Consider the following 8,958-nt stretch of genomic DNA (forward strand, 5'->3'; position numbering starts at 1 on the left):
GAACAGAGATCAGAGTATGTGGCGAATATAATTCGTCGCATCATAGATTTCCTCAACATATGATGACCGCTCCTCGTGGAACTCGTCTCTAGAAGGGGGGGTAATGTCACGGCCATAATCATGTAAGCTAATAATTACATATAGAAATAGGTAGAAGTAAGTAAAAGTAGATAAAAGTAAGTTAATTGTATAATATTTAATATAGAAGCTTCCTAGAAACTTCCTAGACGCTGCTTTGACTTCATAGGTGTCTTTAATTGACTTTTTGGATTAGAAACGTGGTCAACAAGTTGGCCATGTGCCACACATGTTGTTAGCTTGAAGATCAAGCTAACTATGTGGCCCACACGTAGAAAAACTTGCCTTGTAAGTCAAGGCATGTGTCCTACAAAGTCAACACATATTGGAGGTCCTATAGAACATCGCCACGTAGCCCCTAGTTAGATAGTATATATAGAGACAAGAGTGAAGGCTTCTTCACTCTTGTCAACTCCTTTCTTGCTTCTACTCCAGGTTCAAGAGTCTTTAGTTTCTTGTCTTGTGGCAATAGCCATTCCAGTTTCCTTTTAATATACCTACTTGTTTATATTATATCGAGATAGCCTTTTGGTGTATATTTTTCCTCATCGAGTCTTTGTCCTTGACAGTTTTGGGCTTTTGCCATTTCTACAATGCAAGAAGGGAAATTACCTCGAGAAGCGTTATTAAGGACTGCAGCTACAATACAAGGTGCAACGGGTTGGGAGGATCCTGTTGAGTCTCTTTCAGTTCATGCATATATTATTAAGAGCCAACATGAAGCTTTGATGGAAGAAAAGAGACGAGGAAATTTTGATGATACGAGAGAAGGAAATTCTTCTAAGAAGCAAACTCGAGGAAACAAGGCTCGAGAGGCAGCTTCACAAGAATTGCCCGTTGTCGTGTTGTAACACGAGTATACAGTGAAAATAAAAAAAAAAAGAAAAAAAGAAGGGGAATTTTATTAATATTCAGTTACCTCGAATATTGAGAGCATCGACCAACTCCAGCGCAAATACTGAGTGGTCAGGTTCAGTCACCCCGTTATAGTTAGCCGGGGCATACTGAAATGCTCCATTCGATTCTAATAATGGGAGTTAGTAGGATGAGAAGGACCAATTCACACGACGGGTTTGAATAGCCATTGGATCCAATTTCGAGAATCCAATCCGGGTCCTCTTACCCAATATGAGACCTATATTGGTGAGGCAACCCAATGCAGTCTAGTTACGGGAAAATCCAGGTCTTACTACGAGCCTCAGCCAGTCTGACGCGAAGACCAATTTGACCCAATTACGTGAGCATCCAGATTACTACGGGCATCTTACCCAATATGGGACCTGAATTGGTTGGGCGACTCAATGTGGTCCCGATTACGGGGTTTCGATTCTGTTTCGGGCTATCCTGTTCTTTGTGCCGTTTCAGGGAACGTTGTTTACGGTAAATGGATCTCTTAAAGGTAAAAACGAAGGAGAAGGCCTTGATGACGTGAGCCAATTTTGGATCTAAGCTCTGACGACGGGAGCCAATTCCGGATCTAAGATGGAAGATTGAAGAAGTTCAGAGGATAAGGTTAGGGGAGAATATAGTTTTAGGGAGGGAGATTTTTTTTTCTTTCTGGGAATCGGGAGGGGAGGAACTAGTTTTCAAGCTTTTGCAAGGTTACCAGTTCGGTTTTATTAGAGGTTTTTGAAGATCAAGGGAATTAGAGAGAGGAGCTTCATGCTTTGGGTCGAAGAAGGAAAGACATAGAATTTGGATTCTTCTTCTTCGTAGAGTTTTGGGAAGACTGAGGCAATCGCTACTGAAGTCAGTGTTGTAATGGTGAATCGGGATTTTTAAATGAAGTGGGTTTGAATACTCTTGACTGTTTTGTAAAATCGAGTTACGTCTGTGATTGAAGGATTAAAGGGGTGTCTATAGGATTGAGTATGCGGAGTGAATGAAATTTATTGGGTTAATCTAACAGGACAGTCAGTGGATACAAGATCGTAAGTACAAAGGAGTATTGAAGATGAACAGTTTGGGTTGTTCGGGGTTCTCTGTAACGTCTAGAGACCCATCGGCAGGGACAAAAAAAAAGACTTTGACAAGCAGTCGAAGAGCATCTGTATAGATTTACGGTACATTGTTGCAGTCGTTTATATTCCAGCAGTCAAAAACTGATAGACTGCTTGACTATCGACGAATCTCCATACTACCTTCTACAGCTAGACGCCCGGCGCGTTCTCGAGCAGGAAAGCACGTAATACGACATAAGTGGTGAACCCGACGTGAAAGCTTGAGGTGGAAGGTATTGGATTTCGGTTGATTTTATCTTTATTTTTATGGAAAACGAAAATAAAAATTTTGAAGGATTTTTGGGAGAAGTTATGGTGGAGAGTCTTCTAAAGGACAAGGTATGCACATGGATCCGTCTATTGCTAGTTTGTTTCAAGCCTTCTCATTGTCAATGCAGCAACAGCAAAGCAATGATCGAAAGGAAGCTTTGGCAACCAAAGCATTGCAAGCAGTGGTCAATAAAATTGATCAATTTGATGGAAGGAATATTTCAAGGTATTTAAGATGTTATGTTCGTGAAATGGAATTAAATCGGGTTTCTGAGAAGAAAATGGTTGAACTATTTGGACTTGCCACGATACCGGAGATAAGGGACCACATTACATCGATTACGGATCATTGTGGGAATTCATGGGAGGATTTTTCACATGCATTGAAAGACGAATATTTCTTGGAAGATGCTGATCGCGTTACTAAGAAGCTGTTTCTGGGATGGATTGAACGGCCCAATAAGAATTTGCAAGCAACAGAGCTACTAAGGGAATTTGAGAGGCAGTACTCTCAATTATCGAAGGTAGAAAAATTGACATTGGAGCCGAACAAAGTTGGTCTATTTCTTCAAGCTGCTGATGGAGAATTGCAAGAGAAATTAGAACCCCTTCTTGAAGACAAAGAAGAAGATGAAGGATTGACAACGAAGTGGAAGAACGTTGAAGATGCAGTGGGGTTGCTTACAAAAAAAGAAAGGAGGAAGGATAGGAGCAATATTTCGAAAACAGTACAAGCACCCAAAGCTCCAGTACGTACAACACCACCGACAATGCCTACAGTTCAACCTTCGACATCCTTGTCAAAGAAAGCAGATATGGGTATGGAAGAAATTATACGAGGAATGCGAGATCTTCAAATCAAATTAGCAAGACTTGAAGAGAATACTTCTATAAACAATTCGAAGAATGTTTCAAAACAAGGATATGTACAAAGATGCATTTGGTGTGATGATGCTTCACACACTAGAAAAGATTGCAATGAATTTAATAATATGATACGGCAGGGAATTATTTGCTGGAAAGATGGGAAGATAGCATTGAAAGATAGAGAGGATCTTCTTCAAACCAATTTTGGCAAGAGAAGAATGACAGCATTGGTTCAAGATTACTTAAAAGAGCATGAAACAGTAGTACGAGAAAGTGCAAGTTATGGTGCTAGAGTAGATGATGAAATTGGTGGAAGTACGGAAACTAGTGAGTTTTGGGCTTCTGCCATTTCTACAATGCAAGAAGGGAAATTACCTCGAGAAGCGTTATTGAGGACTACAGCTACAATACAAGGTGCAACAGGTTGGGAGGATCCTGTTGAGTCTCTTTCAGTTCATGCATATATTATTAAGAGCCAACATGAAGCTTTGATGGAAGAAAAGAGACGAGGAAATTTTGATGATACGAGAGAAGGAAATTCTTCTAAGAAGCAAACTCGAGGAGACAAGGCTCGGGAGGCAGCTTCACAAGAATTGTCCGTAAAGGATACCTCAGCATCATTGGGAGAAAAAACAAAGGAGACAAAAGATAAGGGCAAATCAATTGCTTATAAGCTACTTCTGACATTGAAGCGGCAACAAATTTGAAAGGAGTGTTGGAAGAACGTATATTAAACGCTAAGGTGGAATTCACATTGAAAGAAGTCTTGGGAATTGCAAAGAAGGAATTTCATGATGTCATCATTGATAGCATTAAGCGAAAGAGGCAATTAATGGGCGAAACTGGAATGAGTCATGCTATTGATGCAAGAATACATAAAGATGAAGAAGAGGTTGATATTGGTTACAAGCAACCAACAAATGAAAAGAATGGGTATAATCAGCGAGTACATTTCGAAGATTCTAGTGACAAAGAAATGAAAACTTTGAGCCATTATACTCGAAAGCATTGGGCAAGGCAACTACTGAGGTATTGGTGAAAGTAGGAGATATAGAAGAACCAATTGTTGCTTTAGTCGACCATGGTTCTGAAATAAATCTCATGTCTAAAGATCTTTATAAGAAGCAAAAATGGCCAATTGATATGGAATATGGATGGACAATTCGAGCAGCTAATAACACATGGGGCAAATTATATGGAGCTTGTCCAGATGTCAAAATTTGGATTGGGGATGTTGCGACGGAGCAACATTTCTTTGTTCAAGATACAACGTCTTATCCGTTGATTTTAGGACAACCTTATATCACGGCAACACGGATGGAAACAAAGGTACTTGACGATGGTTCTGCTTATGCAAGGGTACGGAGCGAAGATGGGAGGAAAGCTGTACAATTTCTAACAGTACCTCCTAACCATGAACGGAATCGAGATAGGTTGAGGGAGAAACCATTGCCAAAGATTGTTGAAGGATTTAAGGATTTTGGGGAGGTACCATTGTAAAACGTGATTCTGGAGGTACAAAAGAGGAGGTACTCTCACGAGATGAAGGTGCCTTTGATGCGAGTTTTATTGGTATATTGGAGAATGGAAATATTATGTATAAGAAAGTTGATGATTTTAAAAGAAAAGAAAGAAAAAGATTATATGATATTGAAGGAGAATTATGCAAGTTAGGTACGTTGCAAGATGATGAGAGGATTTTAGGTATTTATGAAGAAAATGGACTGGAAGAATTATTGGAATTGATTACATCTATTAAGTTAGGGGATAATGATGAGATTGTTGAGATTCATTCAAGAGAGGTTTATATCATACTTGAATCTTTTCAAGCACCAGAAGTCACTGTAGAGACGAGATATAAAATGGTAGATAAGAAAGTAAAGCCTATTGCCAGACCATTACCAGAAGATTCTAAAAAACAAATAGGAGAAGCATCAAAAGCAGCAAGTTTAAGAGATCCAATGAGTATTGGACATCAGTTTACTAAAGAGACTTTTGAAGAATTGAAGATTGGTTCTGATGGTTCTTTATTGCCAGAGGAAATTACTTGCTTCAAAAAGATGTTGGCTAAACAAGGTAGATCGTTTGCCTTCGAATCTCATGAAATTGGGTGTGTGGATCCAAATATTATAACACCTATGGTTATCTTCACTGTACAGTATGTACCTTGGAATCTAAGACCGATTCCTGTACCGAGGGCACATTTACCTAAATTGGTGGAACTATTGAAAGAAAAGATAAAGATGAAAATATTGGAACCTTCATTTGCTCCGTATTCTAGTCGATGGTTTATGGTACCTAAGAAGAATGGGTCACTACGGTTTATTCAAGATATGCAGCCAGTGAATGCTGTAACTGTCAAGAATGCAAGAATTGGACCTATTGTGGATGAATTTGCTGAGGCGTTTGCTGGAAGGGCGATCTATTCAATGGGTGATTTGTATTCAGGTTATGATCAATTTCAACTTGCCGAAGGAAGTAGAGATATGACAATGATGAGAACACTGCTTGGATTGGTTAGAATGTGCACTCTTCCTCAAGGTGCGACCAACTCAGTTGCGCATATGATGAATGGGATGAATAAGGTATTGAGAGATTTTATTCCGGAAAAGACTATGCCTTTTCTGGATGATGTTCCTATAAAAGGGTGCAGAGAAGGAGACAAGGATGAAACTTTAGATACAAGGGGGTGTCGCAGATATGTTGTTGATCATATACAAGATTGTGAAAAGATTTTAACTCGGCTTGGAGAAGTTCATCTTACATTATCGGGTATGAAGTCCGTATTTGAAGTGCGAGAGGTTGTAATTGTTGGATATTTATGCGGATCTTACGGAAGAAAACCAGATCCGACTAAAGTTGATGCAATTGGAAGGATGAAAGAGGATTGTGGTTCTTTAACAGAGGTTCGCAGGTTTTTGAGTGCATGTGTATTTTATCGAATCTGGATCCCTCATTTTGCTCACATAGCGGATCCATTATATGAACTGTTACGCAAGGGTTACCGATTTGAATGGAAAGAAAGGCATATTCAGGCAATGCAAAGATTGAAGAAATTATTGATGTCACCTCCAATATTGAGGAAGGTTGATTATAAGTGCAATAGATCAGTGATTCTTACTGTAGACGCAAGTCTAATTGCCGTTAAATGGGTTCTGGGTCAAGATGATTTGAATGGGAGTAGATTTGCAGTTCGATTTGGGGCTAAAGTTTTAAGTATTCGTCAGCATGCATATTCACAAGTCAAAAGAGAACTTTGGGGAGTCGTTTCGGCTATGAAAGCTGAAAGGAATTATTTGATTAGGGCAGTAGTAGTAATTGAAACAGATTGCTTGCCATTGCTTAGAATGATTATTAACTGTTCAACGCCAGATATTGCAATGTTGAGATGGATTGCTTATAATAAGTCACGAAATCCAGAATTTAAGCATATCACTGGAAAGGACAATTTAGTAGCAAACATGCTATTTCGAGCAAGATACGAGAGGGAGGACGAAATGGTTGAAGACATTGATGATGTCGGATTGAAATTCTATTCAATATCGAATCTCAACAGAGAAGACAAGCTATTTTTTGAAGAATCTTATGAAGGAGAATTATTGGATATTGGTCATTACTTGAATACCTTGACTAAGCAGGGAAATTGGTCTACAAAAAAATTCAAACAAATAAGAAAAAAAGCATATGGATTTTCACTTCGAGATGGATTCTTATGGAAGAGACCGAAGAAAGGAATTGGGATGCCACAACGAGTGATAGGCAAAAAGGAAGAAAAACTAACATTATTGAAGGAGTTTCATGATAGTTTATGGGCAGGGCATAGAGGAATGTGGGCTACTTTTGCTAAACTCAAAGAACGATATTGGTGGAAAAATATGTATCGAGATGTGCTCTCATTTGTAGAGTCATGTGAAATCTGTCAATCGTATTCTAATATCCGACATCAAGATGGTCTTCATCCTACATATCCTCTGGCTATTCATTTTAAATGGGTTGTTGATTTGGTTATTATGCCGGTTGGGTTATGGCAGATGAGATATTTGGTTTTAGCTCGTGAAGATTTATCAAATCAAGTAGAAGGAAGAGTATTGAGGACAAAATCTACAGAGGGGATTTGTAGGTTTTTGCTTGAAGATGTCATTTGCCGCTACGGATGCGTGGGAAAGAATACTGCAGATCATGGAGAATTAAATGCACAAGAAGCTCATAAGTTCTTTGAAAGATGTGGAGTTAAACTATCACTGACTACTGCTTATAATCCGGAAGGGAATGCGAAAAGCAAACGCGGTCACCCGCTGATTGTGAAAGCATTGGTTGAAGCTCGTAATGGGAAAGTTAAAGAGTGGCCATGGCTTTTGTCATTTGCATTATGGGCTGATCGAACAACACATAGTTCGATGACAGGATATATGCCAGTAGAACTTATGACAGGTCTAAAACCAAATATGCCGAGTGAAGAAAAGGTACTTACTTGGAGTATGCTACCATGGGAAGATGGATTGACAAGAGAAGAACTTCTGGCTATTAGGATTCGACAATTGGAGCAAAGATCGGAAGATGTGCAAATAGCATTAGAAAGGTTAAAAAGAGCAAGGTTACAAAACAAGGCGCGATTCGATAAGCAACATCGATTGAGACCAAAAGCAATCGAGGAAGGTGACTGGGTACTTCTTTATGACAATAGTCTAGATAATCAACATAGTACTTTGTGGAAATTTTCAAAACGTTGGTTTGGACCATATGTAGTAACAACTATTCATGATAATGCGACTTACTCATTACGGGAGTTAGATGGTACCAAATTAAAAATACCAATTGCAGGGAAGCGAGTAAAAATATTTAAACGAAGACACGCGGAGATGAATATGGAAGACTTTAATGAAGGTATAGAGATTCCGCAGCAAGAAGATGAAAGTGATTTGGATAATGAAGGTGACGAAGACGAACAGGACAAAGACGTAGGGGATATATTCTGAATCAAACAGCAATTGGGTAAATTGGTGCATACCGGAGGATGCACAGGTTCAGAGGGGGTGGATGTCGTGTTGTAACACGAATATACAGTGAAAATAAAAAAAAAAGAAGAAGAAGGGAAATTTTATTAATATTCAGTTAGCTCACATATTGAGTGCATCGACCAACTCCACCGCAAATACTGAGTGGTCAGGTTTAGTCACCCCGTTACAGTTAGTCGGGGCATACTGAAATGCTCCATTCGATTCTAATAACGGGAGTTAGCAGGATGAGAAGGACCAATTCACACGATGGGTTTGAAGTGCCAATTGGATCCAATTTCGAGAATCCAATCCGGGTCCTCTTACCCAATATGAGACCTATATTGGTGGGGCAACCCAATGCAGTCTAGTTACGGGAAAATCCAGGTCTTACTACGAGCCTCAGCCAGTCTGACGCGAAGACTAATTTGACCTAATTACGTGAGCATCCAGGTTACTACGGGCATCTTACCCAATATGAGACCTGAATTGGTCGGGCGACTCAATGTGGTCCCGATTACGGGGTTTCGATTCTGTTTCGGGCTATCCTGTTCTTTGTGCCGTTTCAGGGAACGTTGTTTACGGTAAATGGATCTCTTAAAGGTAAAAACGGAGGAGGAGGCCTTGATGACGTGAGCCAATTTTTGATCTAAGCTCTGACGGCGGGAGCCAATTCCGGATCTAAGATGGAAGATTGAAGAAGTTCAGAGGATAAGGTTAGGGGAGAATATAGTTTTAGGGAGGGAGGT

This window comes from Physcomitrium patens, chromosome 2 (assembly GCF_059467195.1).
Source record: "Physcomitrium patens ecotype Gransden chromosome 2, ASM5946719v1, whole genome shotgun sequence".
NCBI lineage: Eukaryota > Viridiplantae > Streptophyta > Bryopsida > Funariales > Funariaceae > Physcomitrium > Physcomitrium patens.